At 39.1% G+C, this 16,611-nt stretch overlaps 1 protein-coding gene across 2 annotated transcripts in view; it reads right to left on the bottom strand.

The window, feature by feature from the left end:
• The window catches only part of TANK (TRAF family member associated NFKB activator), a 75,153-nt gene extending 58,757 nt beyond the window's left edge, over positions 1–16,396 (bottom strand). For both annotated transcript variants that reach the window (XM_061200638.1, XM_061200648.1), the window contains exon 1: positions 16,336–16,396. The gene's annotated coding sequence lies outside the window, so the exon portion shown is untranslated. The remainder of the gene's footprint in view (positions 1–16,335) is intronic.
• Positions 16,397–16,611: the final 215 nt, after the last annotated feature.

Genomic DNA, 16,611 nt, shown 5'->3' with positions numbered 1-16,611 from the left:
TCCCTCCTAACACTTCACTAGGTAGAATGAAAAAAAAAGTACAGGCTTTGAATTCAGATCTCAGATCTGCAGTTTTCTAGGCATTTACTTAGCTTCTCTGAGTATTAGTTTTCTTATACATAGTTTGTAGGTTTATTGTGAAGATTGAGATCATATATGAAGCAATATCTGTTAACTGTTCCTCAATATCCATTCTCTCCTCTTCTAGTATTCCTGATTTTTAGCTGATGTGGTCATGTGACTGTGTTCTGGTCATCAGCAAGTAAGTGTAACTTCCAAGACAAGCTCTCTTCTTTTTCCCTTTCCCAGTTGGATGGAATATTGTGGTTAGTCACCCGAAACACTGTGGTGAGGGCAACACTTCCAGGATGGTGGAACAAGGAGATGTGGAACAACAAGAATGAAGATGCCCAGGTTCTTGACACTGTGGAGCTGCCAGATCAGCTCTGGACATCTTATACTTTGAATTGTAACAGAGCTGCCAGATCAGCTCTGGATATCTTATACTTTGAATTGTAATACGTGAGAGAAATAAAATATCTGTCTTATTTGTTTAAGCCACTGTCTTTGGGGCTGAGCTGTATCCTAACTGAGAGGAGCTGAGCTGTACCCTAACTGGTACAATATTCAAGACTGGTTCAGTGCTGAACACACAGTAGGGGAAAGAGACAAACTCATAGTCTTTGCCTTTTAAGCTCTAATTAGAGCTTATAATTTAGTAAGGCAGAAACACATGGAAGTGATTAACCATATTAGCAGGTCAATTATAAATGTGTAAAAATGTATAAGCGTATCTTGATAGGTATCTGGGAAACACAGGTAGAAGCATTTGTAGGAACTGACCCAAAGGATCACTCAAGATTTGTACATTTCATTGTATTTAAGTTTTATCTCAAAAGAAGAAGAAAAGAAAGAACTGTTAAATAAAGAGTATAAGCAGGAAGAAGGCTCAATAGAAGGAACAATTAACATGAGAGGAACTGTGGAAGGCTTCACAGAGGATCTGACGCTTATACTGGGCCCTGAAATATGAGAAGGATTTCAACAAGTAGAGAATGAGAGGGGAAAGAACATTCACTCAGAAAGAGCAGAGGCTCTGAGAAATCACTAGTATAGTGCATTTAGGGACTGGTGGTGAGTATTGTATTTATGAAAGTAAGGTGTATGTACAGAGAGGATGGAGAGGTCAGGGTGCTAAGACAGGTGCATAGTCAAGGCCACCACGTGTAATTGTGCTGCACTGAAAGAACCCTATGGGTACCATTCATGTAGGCCATAATAGGAAAGAGTTACAGAGTGCACTAACTACATAAACTATACACAGCAGATTTAGATACGGCCAGATTGCAGTAGACCTTGAATGTCACTCTAAGAAATTTAGACTTTAACTTGCTAACATTAAGGAATAATGGAGGATTGTCAAGCAGGAGATGGATATGTTTTAGAAAGATTAACTGGATACCAGCAGGGAATATAAACTAATGAGGGAGACAAAGTGAGGATATCCATAAGAAACTACTGCTGTATTCTGGGTGAAAGATGAGGGCTTAAACTAGAGTAGGGAAAATGAAAGATGAATGGATTCAAGAGACATTTTAAAGGCAGAATCAACAGGATTTGTTGGCCAACTGGATCTGTACAACAGACAAGAAGGAAGCATTCAGGGCCCAGCAATTCTGAATCAGTTGGCCTGGGAAGGAGTCCTATAATCTATATTTTAATAAGTAAAGTAACCAGGTTATTTTGTTAAAGATAGTTCACCAGCCATATTTTTCAAAAATTAGGCCAACAGTGATGCTAGTCAGCCACAGAGAAACAGGAAGAAATACTGAGGGGGAGAGGAGAGGATATTGAATTCAATTTTGAACAAAAGTGCTAACAGAGACATAATTAACAGTCAGGAAAAATGTACCAATTGAGTGATAATGAAATCTAAAGGAAGAAATGATGGCTAAGTATGCCTTCCCTCCTGATTATATTCTTAAAGTTTTTAATGTCCTCTGATACTGGTTGACAGTCAACCAGGCCAACATCTTTTTACCAAAAAAGAAACAAACAAAACCCCTACATTTTTTAAAAGAAAACAGTGGAGAGAGAAAGAAGCAATACTTGTTATTGTACCACTTTGTGTCACAAGATGCACACTTATTTTCCCCCAAATATAAACCAAAAAAGAGGATAGGCCCACTGGACAATGTCAGAAAGAAAACTAGGATATGCATAAAATAGTAAGGCATTTTAGTATAAGTCTGTTACCTTATATGAAGACATTATTAGCCAAACAGGTAGGAATGTTATCTAACGTTCTGTTCTGTTAACCTTTATACAGTGTTAAATAACAAGAAAAATAACTTTCTGGTAGAGTGTTTGAATGTGTTATTTTTCTTAAGTCTCTCTCTTCTACTCTACCACATTTATGATAATGAAATAGTATTATTAATGACCTTTCACAAGAGTAGAACGTTAGTACCTATCTTCTGGTTTTAATTTAAAAAGTGTGAAAAAATATTTTCAGTAATCTTAAAAAGGTCCCTCCAACCAGAAGAGATGACACAGGTTGCACCAGATTCATAAAGGGCAAAGTTGTTTTTGAAAAAGAAGTAGTTAAAATCTCATGAGTTAACAGATTAGGGGCCCCTCCAGCATCTCTGAGTCATTTACTAAATCATAACCACTACGAAAGGAGAGCTCTTCTATGAAAAGAGAATGAAACTTCGGGAGACAGGACCTTTTCACAAAAAGGCCTATTTTCTTAAATCGCAGTTGAAATTGCTGAGCAGTCATTTAGCCTCGAGAATATTACCAATGATATATGGGAACAGGCAAAAGCCTACATAATTATAAGCTGTACTCTGTGCTCTTAATTACCAGCACAGAACTCTACGGCTCTTCATACCCCTGCTTTTAATTTCCCTGAGGACACCTAGAGGCTGCTGGGCAAATGTTTGCAAGTCACAACTTGTCTTATTAGAAGTAACTGAGAGAACTCCAGTGAGAAAATAAATAAGGTTTCAGAGATATCCAGATCTCCATTCATAGTCATTCCCAAGATGTTTAGGTTGTGACTTTAAATGTATAATATGATAAAAGTTTAAAACCAGATACAACATTTTTATATCATGCAACACACTTTCTTACTCCTACTGTTGAATACTCTTGAAGACAGGACTAAAAATCCCTGGGTAGCCTGACAAACCAACTTCTCAAACCTGCCTCTGTGCCAAAATTACCCAAATCTCTACTCTTTTGAGGGCCACTCCAGTTTTCCTCAAATGTGAATATTCAGATCTAGTTAAGTCCCAACACTTGTTATGCTACCCTACTGCGGAGGAGCAAGAGTTTATTAAAAAATTTGATTCTCTGTTTCATTTCCTTTTGCATCTGGAAAAAATAAAAAGATGTTATAAAATAAAGATTCCAAATCTTATTTTTAACTGAGACCACATCTTGTGTAAAATGTGTTAATTTCTCTCTTAATACAAGTCAGAGAATAAAAATTAAAAAGCCTAGTCAACCAAAGATAAAATCAGAGTTGAAGTGCAGAAAACATGTCCAGTCTAGATATGCTTGTTGATGGGTGAGAGTGAATAAGCTGTAACCTTTCTGTGGACCTCAGTTCCCTCATCTGCCCCAGTTTAGAATGTCTGGGGTACAGCATGCTGTAGGACATGGGTTCCCAACCTGTCAGTACATTAGAATAATCCAGGGCAGTTTCAAAAAACAGATCAGCCATACCTGTCCAAGACTTCTTGGATCATAATTTTTTTTGGTGGGGGGGAGGCGGTGAGAGGAGGAAGAGGGAGAAGCAAGTGTGAGAGATTTAGAATCACTGCCATAGGGGATCAAGTCATAACTGGGAAAGCACTGTACTCCGTAAAACACTACACAAATATGCACCAAGGCAGGGAAATAGGCTTTCATAAAGTGTCCTTTTGTTCCCAGTGATCTGCTTTATGAACTGTTCCAAAAGAAGTGTATAGAATTGAGAAACAAAAATAGCAGTTGTTAAGGTAGATGTGCTTAAAAAAAAAAAAAAAAAAAAGGTATTTTGATACTTTGGCAGATGGTCCAGAGCAACAGCACTCTTGAAAGAACATAGATCCCAGTGCCATGCCTTCAATCTGAATAGGCACACAGCTATGAACCAGAAGGACCATCTTAGTCTTATAGTTGAATGGGAAGCTTCCCAACAGTGGTGGTGGTTCCCTATTTCCTCCTGGGAAACATTAGGGACAGGGGTAGAGACTGACACCTGCTGAGGTAAAAACTGCTTGCTGCTTTACATAAACTACCTTATTTTAATGTTCCCTTTCCAGATAAGGAAACTGAGCTCCAAAAGGTTAAATACATTGCCTGAGGTCAACGAATTAGAAAATGGAAGACCCAGATAAATCCAGGTCTCTTTGATGTGGAAGTCCAACATCCTAGCTCTTTTCACCCTAATTTAGTTTTTATTTTATTTTTAATCAAAGCATAACATATCTACATTTTAATGAGTAAAATAACTTTATAAGGTTTAAGAAAAACAGTAGTACCTTACTCTCCTCCCTTCCCATTTCCTGCTTCACCTTGGCAACAATTTTCAGCTCTTTTGGTTGATTCCTCTTTTTTTTTTTTTTAATAAATTTATTTTTATTTTATTTTTAATTTTTGGCTGCGTCAGCTCTTCGTTGCTGCACACAGGCTTTCTCTAGTTGCAGCGAGCAGGGGTTACTCTTCGTTGCGGTGCACAGGCTTCTCATTGCAGTGGCTTCTCTTGTTGCGGAGCACAGGCTCTAGGCGTGTGGGCTTCAGTAGTTGTGGCACGCAGGCTCTAGAGCGCAGGCTCAGTAGTTGTGGCACACGGGCTTAGTTGCTCCGCGGCATGTGGGATCTTCCCTGACCAGGGCCCGAACCCGTGTCCCCTGCATTGGCAGGCGGATTCTTAACCACTGAGCCACCAGCGAAGTCCCTTTTGGTTGATTCTTTTTGGTATTATCTCTGTATCTCTAAATAACATGCTAATATTGCCACTACTGATTTTTCAGTTTTACTTGTCTTCCCACTCTGCAAAATAAGGATTCAGCTCTCTTTAAAATCTCCCCTCCCTTTATATCCTCCCCATTCTCCTCATATAGTTATATCCTATTTTTCGGTTAGATTTGCATTCTACTTTAACTTTTTTATGACTACGTAATGCTATTCACTGCTGAGCCATATAATATACTATGGCTCCTTTTCCTTTCCTGAAAAACATTTTTCCTGAAAAAACTTCTTGTTTGTTTTATTTCTTATTATCATTACTACAACTCCTCAATCCATTGAGACACTACAATTATTCTATCAATTTCATCTACTTAGAAGAATCTCTCCTTGAGCTTTCTGACTTGCTCAAGACTAGATTTGTTGATTTCTATGCCTAGAGGAAAGTCTTCATCTTGAGACCCTCTTTCAACTTGAATTTGATGATTCCCTTTATTCACCTCTCTCTCTAGCTGAATCCCTCATTTTCAGCATCCCAAACCTTCATCCTTCTTGTTTTACTCCCCAGTTTGGTGGAGTAAACCCTCTAGTAGCTTCCTGATAAAGTGCCTGCAAAGTAAATTTTTTGAGACCCTGCATAACTGAAAATATCTTTACCCTCAGATTTAACTGATAGTTTGCCAGGTTAAGAGTTCTAGGTTAGAAGTAATTTTTCCTCAGAATTTTGTAAGTTTTACTATGCTCCCTTTTGTTTTTGTTGAAGTCCAGAGCCATTTTGATTTCTGATCTTGTACTTAACCCATGTGGAAGTTCATCCTTCAGTTCTTGCAAATTTTCTTGAATAACTTTTTGGGCAATTTCATTCTTTCTGTGTCCCCTTCTGGGACTCCTACTATCTGGATGTTAAATTTTCTGAAGTGGTACTCTAACTCCTCCCACCCTCCTTCTTCTTTATTTGTTTATTTATTTATTTTTAGCTGCATTGGGTCTTCGTTGCTGCGTGCGGGCTTTCTCTAGCTGTGGCGAGCGGGGGCTACTCTTCGTTGAGGTGCACAGGCTTCTCATTGTGGTGGCTTCTCTTGTTGTGGAGCATGGGCTCTAGGTGCTCAGGCTTCAGTAGTTGTGGCATGCGGGCTCAGTAGTTGTGGCTCGTGGGCTCTAGAGCACAGGCTCAGTAGTTGTGGCGCATGGGCTTAGTTGCTCCGCGGCATGTGGGATTTTCCTGGACCAGGGCTCGAACCCATGTCCCCTGCATTGGCAGGCGGATTCTTTTTTTTTTTTTTTTTTTATTTTTATTTTTTAACATCTTTATTGAAGTATAATTGCTTTACAATGGTGTGTTAGCTTCTGCTTTATAACAAAGTGAATCAGTTATACATATACATATGTTCCCATATCTCATCCCTCTTGCATCTCCCTCCCTCCCACCCTCCCTATCCCACCCCTCTAGGTGGTCACAAAGCACCGAGCTGATCTCCCTGTGCTATGCGGCTGCTTCCCACTAGCTATCTATTTCACATTTGGTAGTGTATATACGTCCATGACACTCTCTCACCCTGTCACATCTCACCCCTCCCCCTCCCCATATCCTCAAGTCCATTCTCTAGTAGGTCTGTGTCTTTATTCCCATCTTGCCACTAGGTTCTTCATGACCTTTTTTTTTAATTTTTTTTTTCCCTTAGATTCCATATATATGTGTTAGCATACTGTATTTCTTTTTCTCTTTCTGACTTACTTCACTCTGTATGACAGACTCTAACTCCATCCACCTCATTACAAATACCTCCATTTCATTTCTTTTTATGGCTGAGTAATATTCCATTGTATATATGTGCCACATCTTCTTTATCCATTCATCCGATGATGGACACCTAGGTTGCTTCCATGTCCTGGCTGTTGTAAACAGAGCTGCAATGAATATTTTGGTACATGACTCTTTCTGAATTATGGTTTTCTCAGGGTATATGCCCAGTAGTGGGATTGCTGGATCGTATGGTAGTTCTATTTTTAGTTTTTTAAGGAACCTCCATACTGTTCTCCATAGTGGCTGTATCAATTTACATTCCCACCAACAGTGCAAGAGTGTTCCCTTTTCTCCACACCCTCTCCAGCATTTATTGTTTCTAGATTTTTTGATGATGGCCATTCTGACCGGTGTGAGATGATACCTCATTGTAGTTTTGATTTGCATTTCTCTAATGATTAATGATGTTGAGCATTCTTTCATGTGTCTGTTGGCAATCTGTATATCTTCTTTGGAGAAATGTCTATTTAGGTCTTCTGCCCATTTTTGGATTGGGTTGTTCGTTTTTTTGTTATTGAGCTGCATGAGCTGCTTGTAAATCTTGGAGATTAATCCTTTGTCTGTTGCTTCATTTGCAAATATTTTCTCCCATTCTGAAGGTTGTCTTTTGGTCTTGTTTATGGTTTCCTTTGCTGTGCAAAAGCTTTTAAGTTTCATTAGGTCCCATTTGTTTATTTGTGTTTTTATTTCCATTTCTCTAGGACCTGGGTCAAAAAGGATCTTGCTGTGATTTATGTCATAGAGTGTTCTGCCTATGTTTTCCTCTAAGAGTTTGATAGTGTCTGGCCTTACACTTAGGTCTTTAATCCATTTTGAGTTTACTTTTGTGTATGGTGTCAGGGAGTGTTCTAATTTCATACTTTTACATGTACCTGTCCAATTTTCCCAGCACCACTTATTGAAGAGGCTGTCTTTTCTCCACTGTATATGCTTGCCTCCTTTATCAAAGATAAGGTGACCATATGTGCGTGGGCTTATCTCTGGGCTTTCTATCCTGTTCCATTGATCTATATTTCTGTTTTTGTGCCAGTACCAAACTGTCTTGATGACTGTAGCTTTGTAATATAGTCTGAAGTCAGGGAGCCTGATTCCTCCGGCTCCATTTTTCGTTCTCAAGATTGCTTTGGCTATTCGGGGTCTTTTGTGTTTCCATACAAATTGTGAAATTTTTTGTTCTAGTTCTGTGAAAAATGCCAGTGGTAGTTTGATAGGGATTGCATTGAATCTGTAGATTGCTTTGGGTAGCAGAGTCATTTTCACAATGTTGATTCTTCCAATCCAAGAACATGGTATATCTCTCCATCTATTTGTATCATCTTTAATTTCTTTCATCAGTGTCCTACAATTTTCTGCATACAGGTCTTTTGTCTCCTTAGGTAGGTTTATTCCTAGATATTTTATTCTTTTTGTGGCAGGCGGATTCTTAAGCACTGTGCCACCAGGGAAGTCCTCCTCCTTCTTTTTAAACAAACATTTCTTCCCTTATTTTATAGATAAAAATATCTTAAGCCTGTTGTCTTTGACAACCAGCATTATGATACCAAATGATATCTAACCAATCCTGAATAAAAAGTAATAATCAAAGAAAGCAGTGGTGCTTTTGGAGCTCCACTGAGGCTGTAGGTGTATGAGCCAAACAATGTTCTACCACCAATTGCCCAGTTCAACCAGAGCAGCTCAACTGTGATTAGTTATAAACATTGGGATTTCAAGTTTGAAAAGAATCACAGGCCTAAAGGTAGATTTCCACCACCTCCACCCCTAAAATGATTTATAAATCTTTAACAAGTCTACTTTTTGTGGACAAGTAGAGACAAGTGTGGGTGATTTAGTAAGTAGAAAAAGGTCCTCTGCTGGGTTTCCCCCACTGCTGAGACTATTCTGCTTCTGGGTAAGTGTTCTACCAGGGTTCACACTTGTGGTAAGAGGCCAGTTTAAATCTACAGAAGCTTCAGGATGGGGGAAGGATCCCATAGAGTAACTATGACGTCTTCCACTCTGCCCTAGAAAAGAAAGTCACCTGCTTTTCCCAACCCCTCGGGGTATGAATAATAATAAGAGTTCATATTCTATTTCAGAAAAGTTGCCATCTTAGCAAACGAAGAGGTGAATAAGTGAGATACATCCTGTCTTTTCTGTCTTAGCTCTATGTTTGCCTCCTCACTCACAAAAAGCAACAGAAGCAAAAAGCAGAAAATAAGTCAATAATGTAGTATATACACATAAATAAAATAACATCCTCTGTCTTAGATGGTTAAGGTAAACCTTTAAAGACACTAAAAAGTATGTGTGTTTTCCTTGCTTGAAGAAAGGAAATGGAAGAGAACTGTCACTCCTGACATTTACTTACGATCATTTCCCACTTTTAAGAGAGTTCCATAACACAAGCAGCCAATTCCCCAAAATGACAGCTTGCATTTCTGTTCTCACTTTCCAGGTTGTAAACTTCGGTTATGGATATACCCATAGCACACTGCACTACACTGTTACTGTGTTCCAATCAGGCAGCTAAAATAATAGAAACTTAAATATCATAGATCCAGCGATGTCACAATTTGGATTTTGTATTTTTTTCATAAGCTGGATTGCTAAATGCATCAGGATAAACAAGGTAAGACAATCCCATTGATCAAACCAAAAGCTCCCCAGACCAGGTTCTCCACTTTGCTGGATGTTAAAACTTGGTGAAACTTTTTGTGCTATCTTCTAAGAGTTAAAAGAAGACTTTACAGCCAAAGACCACACCCATGAGTCTCAGCTTTACCTCATTTCCTTTTTTATCTCCAGTAGGACCTCTCTCAAACTGTTTATCAAATTCTATGGGTTGAAGTGCAAAACTAAATAGTATTAACACCAAAAAGGAAATTAGGCATGTGATGTTCTACCCATCTGAGGTAAACATAAACACTGCATTGCTCAGTTAGCTTGCTCAGCCCATGTACGGGGTATCCTCTCTTCTGAGTAGGGGCCATGTTAGAATCTGGAGATGGGGGAGGGGGAGTTATCAGTTTAAAATGGCTATTTAATATTAAAAATCTGTTTTCATAAATCATATGAAGAAAGGCTCTACAGAATATTCTTGGATGGGGAAAACTGCAAGAGAAAGTTTATATTCAGTATGAGGAGGTGTAAGAGAGGACTCTGTGGGAAGGAAGGGCACATATCTCCTAGGATTTGTGGTATTTTAATGTTTATAAAAAAGGAAATATGGATTTAAAAAGGTTGAAAAACATCGATATCAAGGGAAAGGCATTTCTAGTTTAGGGATAGCAAATATATAAAATCATGAAATTACATTAAAGTAAAAGCCACATATTTATTAACTATAAATAGTAAAACCACTTAAATATCCCACAGAAACAGTTGATTTTCTTCAAGCAATTTACAGTAGTATATTATCTTGAAGGGACCTGAGTCCCTGATTTCCGTCCTTAGAGCAAGTCATTCTCCACAGCAAAATGACCTGAGTGCATTTGTTCTGCTGCTCAAGAGAACAATTCTCCATACCTCATTCTACTGCAAATATCTCAAGCATTCTTATAACTTCAACTGACTAAGTAACCATCAAAATGGAACTCATATTATTTTTCTTAGTCCACTCAATTTCCTATAATTCCTTACAGCAATGACTTGAAAGACAGACTGTTTTCACTGTTAACGACCTATTTTCAATAGATCCTTCTTTTTCGCAAAGAAAAAGTATTGGTGGTAAGTGAAAGCTATCACAGTTCATTGGTGCTCAAACTGTTTACTCTCATAATTTAGTAATGATAATTACCATCATAGAGAGTGTATCTCTGAAGGTAAAAGGAGGAAAACTCAGGTTACTGTCCAGGACATTTCCCCCATGAGACAAATAATTATCATTGTTATTTACTTCCCAAACTTTTTTCTTAAAAAAAAAAATAAGTCTCTTAGGGATGTTTTTCTTGCTTGTACAATACAACAATGTGAATACATTCAACACTACTTAAAAATGGCTAAGGTGGTAAATTTCACCACAATTAAAAAAAATGTTTTTATAGACTAGGGATTGAAAACCTATAACATATGCATTACATAGGTCCCAAAGGCTTGTTTTCAGTTGCAAAGGCTCTAGTACCACTGCCTGTTCCAATCCTCCTCAACTTTTTTGAACAGCTGTCAAACATTGCATGTAGTTCAAAAGACTGTACACTAATTAGTCATCCACCCACAAGGGAGTTCAATACATATTCTCTCTTATCCTTTTTTGAAAATGATTCAGAATCTTGGTCCTGGACCAAAAAGAAATTTGGTTACCTATTCTCAGTAATAGTCTCCTCTTTCCCTCTACCCATGACTGAAAACCAAAGCGGCAAGCACAAAAGATAGCATGAGAGGAATGGCAGCCACAACATAAATCCAATAGAAAATAGAAACTAAAATTTGGCTTGACATAATTAAACACAACCAAGTTGAAATTGAACAGTAATATTTATTCAGGCTTAGAAAGGTGTTAGAAAACAAAAGGATAAATAGTAGGAAGAGCTAATCAGCTAAAGCATAAGAATACGGTTGGCTCTTGAACAACAAAGGTTTGAACTGCACAGGCCTACCTATCCACGGATATTTTCAAGAGTAAATACTACAGTACTATATGATTTGTGGTTGGTTGAATCCCTGGATGTGGAACTCCCAGTATGGTGGAACCACAGATACGGAGAAACCTTGGGTACAGAAGGTTGACTGTAAAATATATGCAGATTTTCAACTGAGCTAAGGGTTGGCATGCCTAACCCCTGCGTTGTTCAAGGATCAACTGTAGTTAGAATAGTGAAGTTTTACATCAACAGGCTATCTATTTTTTACCATTTCCTTACAGATAATAGGTATGCTTTTAAAAAACATGCAAGTCTTTATTTATTTAGGGAACGCCCCCCCAAATTATGCCAATAATTATTTGTTCTAGATTAATAGATAATAATTTAAGATACTCAAATATCCAAGCATTGATTGACATAATGCCTGTATTCTTCTGTAAATAACATTTACGAGTGTCTTGAAGTCTCCTCCACAGTTCACAGATGTATACTGCTAAACTGCATTATCTAAGGTAATAGTCTTGAAAGTAATCAAAAAGTATTTTCAATAATCATTTATAAAAGTTAATAACTCTATCAAAGATTACATAATACAATACTATCCACATATTAACAGTAAACCGTTAGCTGAGTAAAACGGTGGGCTTTGGTTGGATGGTTTGTATTCCTTAGAAGCCAGCCCTGTTCTTACATGTGTGCACAGGCCATGTACATACCTAGACTGTGCTACTGATTTTCACTTCATATTAAATAAGTAAAAGCATGCTGAGCTTGCATATTTTCTCAACCACTCATTTTGAAACTCCTCTATGGGATTTGGCTAGAGTAGAATGTCAGCTTGGTTACTACCTCTAAAGCAAGAAATTTCCCGGCAAAATTGGGAAGCTGATGACAACAAAGTGAAACTGATGCTTTCTCAGTTGAGTTTCCCTCTTGGTTTCTTTCAGGGCATAAAAGAGCTTGCCCATGTAGAAGCAACACTCTTTCCTTCATAAACTGGAGTAGAGAAGAGAAAAAACAGTAAAACACTTTATTATCAGCCTCAGTCTACCTACAGCATTTTCCCAGTACAGGGGGAAAAAAAAAAAAAGGTGGGGGACAAAAATAACCAGGATCAGTACAGCAGTTCTTCTTTCTTGACATTATTGGTGTTTCACACCCTTTCTTTTATAAGGATTTACTCTAAGGAGTTTTTGTTTGTTCACCTTTTAAAGTTCTGGACCTTTTTGCTGAATATTATTGCTGTTTTTAAGAACAATGTACAACTGACCCTTGAACAACATGGGTTTTAACTGCATGGATACACTTACAGGTGAATTTTTCTCCCACTAAAAATATACTACAGTACTATACTATCTGCAGTTGGTTGAATCTGAGGATGCAGAACCTCGGACACGGAGGGCTGACTATAAATTACATGCAGATTTTCAACTGCTGGTAGGCTCGGCACCCCTAACCCCCAAGTGTTATTCAAGGGTCCACTGTACTTTCAGATGGGTTCATGAGTGAACCCATCAAATAGATGGGTTCAAATAGAGAGCTCTTAAGACTGTATTTAAACTACCTCAGAGCAGAGAAAGAAGGAACTCTTCTCAATTCTTTTTAGAAAATCAGCATAGCCTTGACATCAAACTCTGCCAAAGATAACAGTAAAAAGATAACTACAGATGAAACTCAATTACTGATTTTAAATAAAAATATGACCGAAAAGAAACCTATATGCTTGAATATTACACAATGACCAAGTGTAAGGTTGGTTCAAAAACTAGAAATCGGGCTTGCCTGGTGGTGCAGTGGTTGGGAGTCTGCCTGCCAATGCGGGGGACGCGGGTTCGAGCCCTGGTCTGGGAGGATCCCACATGCCGCGGAGCGACTAGGCCCGTGAGCCACAATTGCTGAGCCTGCGTGTCTGGAGCCTGTGCTCCGCAACAAGAGAGGCCGCGATAGTGAAAGGCCCGCGCACCGCGATGAAGGGTGGCCCCCGCTTGCCGCAACTAGAGAAAGCCCTCGCACAGAAACGAAGACTCAACACAGCCATAAATAAATAAATAAATAAATAAATAAAAATTAAAAAAAAAACAAAATTAGAAATCAAGGGTAAAAATGAACTTATTTACAAAACAGAAGTAGAGTCACAGATGTAGAAAACAAACTTACCAAGGGGGAAAGGGGGGGAGGGATAAATTGGGAGATTGGGATTGACATATACACACTACTATATATAAAATAGATAACTAATAAGAACTTGCTGTATAGCACAGGGAACTCTACTCAATACTCTGTAATGGCCCATATGGGAAAAGAATCTAAAAAAAAAAAAAAGTGGATGTATGTATATGCATAACTGATTCACTTTGCTGTACACCTGAAGCTAACATAACATTGTAAATCAACTATACACCAATAAAAGTTTTAAAAAACACAAAAAACAAACAAAACAACAACAACAAAAACCCTAAAAATCTACTAAAACAATTTGCCATTCTAACAGGTCAAGGAAGAAAAGCACATGATAGGCCATGATAGATGCCAAAATGCCGTATGACAAAACTCAACTTCTACTCCTGATAAAAATGTTTAGTTAAGTAGTAATGAAAAGACATCATCTTGACAACAAGAAATATACAGACCAAATGAACACTCAACATCTGTTAGTTAAAACTGCTCTCCAAGTGCTAGCCAATGCAAACAGACCAAAAGAAAAAACAAAAACAAAAAAACCCAACTTTAGACACAATCCAAAATCCATTCCCTGCAAAAATCCCAGTAGCTAGAAATATTAAAGACACTTCCTTGATAAATAAAATTATTTGAAATTTACTCTAAAATTCATATTTAATGATGACACAGTAAAAACATCCACAAACTAAGAAATATGATAAGGATGGCCTGAATCAATGTTATTATATATCACTGTTCTGGAGAAGCTAGAAATTTATTAAATCAAAGAAAGAAAGAAGTATAAAGAAGGAGATAAGATTATATTTAGATGACTGTTTTCCTAGAAAATTCAAGAGAAAAAATTTATTACAACTAATAAGTTTAGAAAGTTGGCCAGAAATATAAATTATCTACATACCAGTCACAAAATATTAGTGGATGGCTAAAACCCCCCCAAAAGTTATGTTTTAATGAAACATAAACAGTTTACTTTAAATTTTAACTGAGAAGAGAACGCAATCACCAAGGATATTTTGAAAGAGGCAAATGAAGAAGGACTTGCTTTATGAATTACTAAAAAGTGCCTAATCAAAGAGATTGGTATTTGTATAGGAAGAGGCAAATAGAACACAGCAACAGAAGAATCCAAAAAAAAAAGACTCATGTACAGGTGGAAATTTACTATATTAAGGTAGTATTTCTAGTCAGCTGGGAAAGAATTGATTTCAGCAGATGACTTCAGGAAAAATGGCTAAACCCTATCTTATACAATGTACAAAAATAATTTTCATACGTTTTAATGAGTAAAGCATACAAAACTATAAAAAGAATTAACAGACAACACAGGAAAATATTCTAATAATTTTTGAGTAAGGACAGCATTCTTAAGCGATACAAAACCTGGGCATTTAAACCAAAGACTGATAGTTCTTGAAAATATTTGCCATATAATTCACAGAGGATTAATATATCTGTATCCTACTGAAATACAGATAAGTTTGTAGAACAAGGGCAAAGTATATAGACAGGCCATATCAAGAAGCGGTTAACTACATATGGTACATCCAGGCAAAGGAATACCATGCTGACATTAAGATAAAGTAGAGCTACATGTGGTAAGATTTCCACCATATATTTTTCATCTGAAAAACCAGATAATAGAACTGTATGCGTATATAATCTCATTTTCATAAGAAAGCGAAACAACATGTTTACGTACACATAAGAGAGATGTGGAAGGCGTTGGAGTACCTGTGGTTGGGGAGAGGGCTGTGAAAGAGTTACATTTTCTGCTTTATGCATGACTATCACTTTAGGGTTCTCCTCCCCTCCCTAATGAGAGGGGCAAAATAATTTTTCAGCAGAATACAGAGCTTGCTTCTCTGCTACCTCTCGTTTGAAATGTGTATTCCAACCGTGGTAGGGAAGCAGATCACGTTATTTTCCTTCACTTTCATGTCATTTCACTTCCTTTACTACCGTTTCTCTCTTAAGATATAACTTGTCAAAAGAATCTGTGAGATAAATGACACTTTACATAGCAAAGGCTGCACTACTTCTGCTTGTTACAGCATAATAAGAGACACAAAGACTCTTTGGTTTGAGTGTCTTCCCCCTTCTTTCTTCACTTCGTGACAAGCACAGCTTGTGACACCCGTAACTCGTCGCTAGTCAGTTTACGCCGCGCTGGGGATTCCACCTAACGCCCGGTTCCCACTGGGGGCAGGGTTTGCTTCTGCTCTTTCCGCCTCAGCCATCTATTCTCTCCGTGACCGTCGGGGAAGTTACCCAACTTCTCATTGACAAGGCTATGATGACACCCCACAGGAAAGCTGAGAGCGGAACTGTGCAATAATCTTGGGGAAAAAACAACAGAAAGAACCGACGAAGTTTTCGGAAGAGTAACAACGATAGTACTAGCTTCTGGAAGGCAGCCCGCATCCTCAAAGGAGGCTGGGACCTCCAGGCGGGGTCCACTGCTCACCCTGACATCGCAAGCCCTGCCTTCCCGGTGGCTAGCCAAGAAGTCAAATCACCGAGAGCAGCCGACGCGGAGTCGGGCAGGATCCCTCGCCTGCTGCCGTCGCAGCGGGGGCCGTCGTTGCCGCGCTGACGTCGCGGGCCCGGAAAGCCCCTCCCGGGTCCGCTAGGGGATGGGGACCCAGGTGGTTTCTCTCGCACAAAGTCCCTCCCCACTCAGAACTGGTTGTCTCTGCAGCTCCTCGGCTTCTCTCCCTGCAGCTCCCATACGGCCAGCGTATCCCTCTCGCTCACACACACAAGTTCTCCGTCGCCGTGCCCGACGGCTTCGGACACACCAACTAGCTCGCGAAGTTTCTTACTCACAGTTCAGGGCTTCCGCAGCAGTCTCTCACGCCTAGGGTCGCCGGCGCCCGGCGGAGTGACTCCAACCGGAAGTTGTTTTCCGTTCCAGTTCAGAGGGCAGCGCCTGCGCGCGGAGCATTAACCCTTCACCCTCCACCTCTCCAGGCCTGACCTCTCCGGCCCCGCCCCTCCCCGCCCCGCCCACTCTCGCCCCTGTCCCGCTCATTCAGGCCGAGCCCCGCTCATCCAAGCCCCGCTCATCCAAGCCCCGCCCAGCGCAGCCCAGCCCCTCCTCGC

The sequence above is a fragment of the Eubalaena glacialis genome, chromosome 1 (genome assembly GCF_028564815.1).
Source record: "Eubalaena glacialis isolate mEubGla1 chromosome 1, mEubGla1.1.hap2.+ XY, whole genome shotgun sequence".
Classification (NCBI taxonomy): domain Eukaryota; kingdom Metazoa; phylum Chordata; class Mammalia; order Artiodactyla; family Balaenidae; genus Eubalaena; species Eubalaena glacialis.
This window is presented reverse-complemented; position numbering and strand designations above follow the sequence as displayed.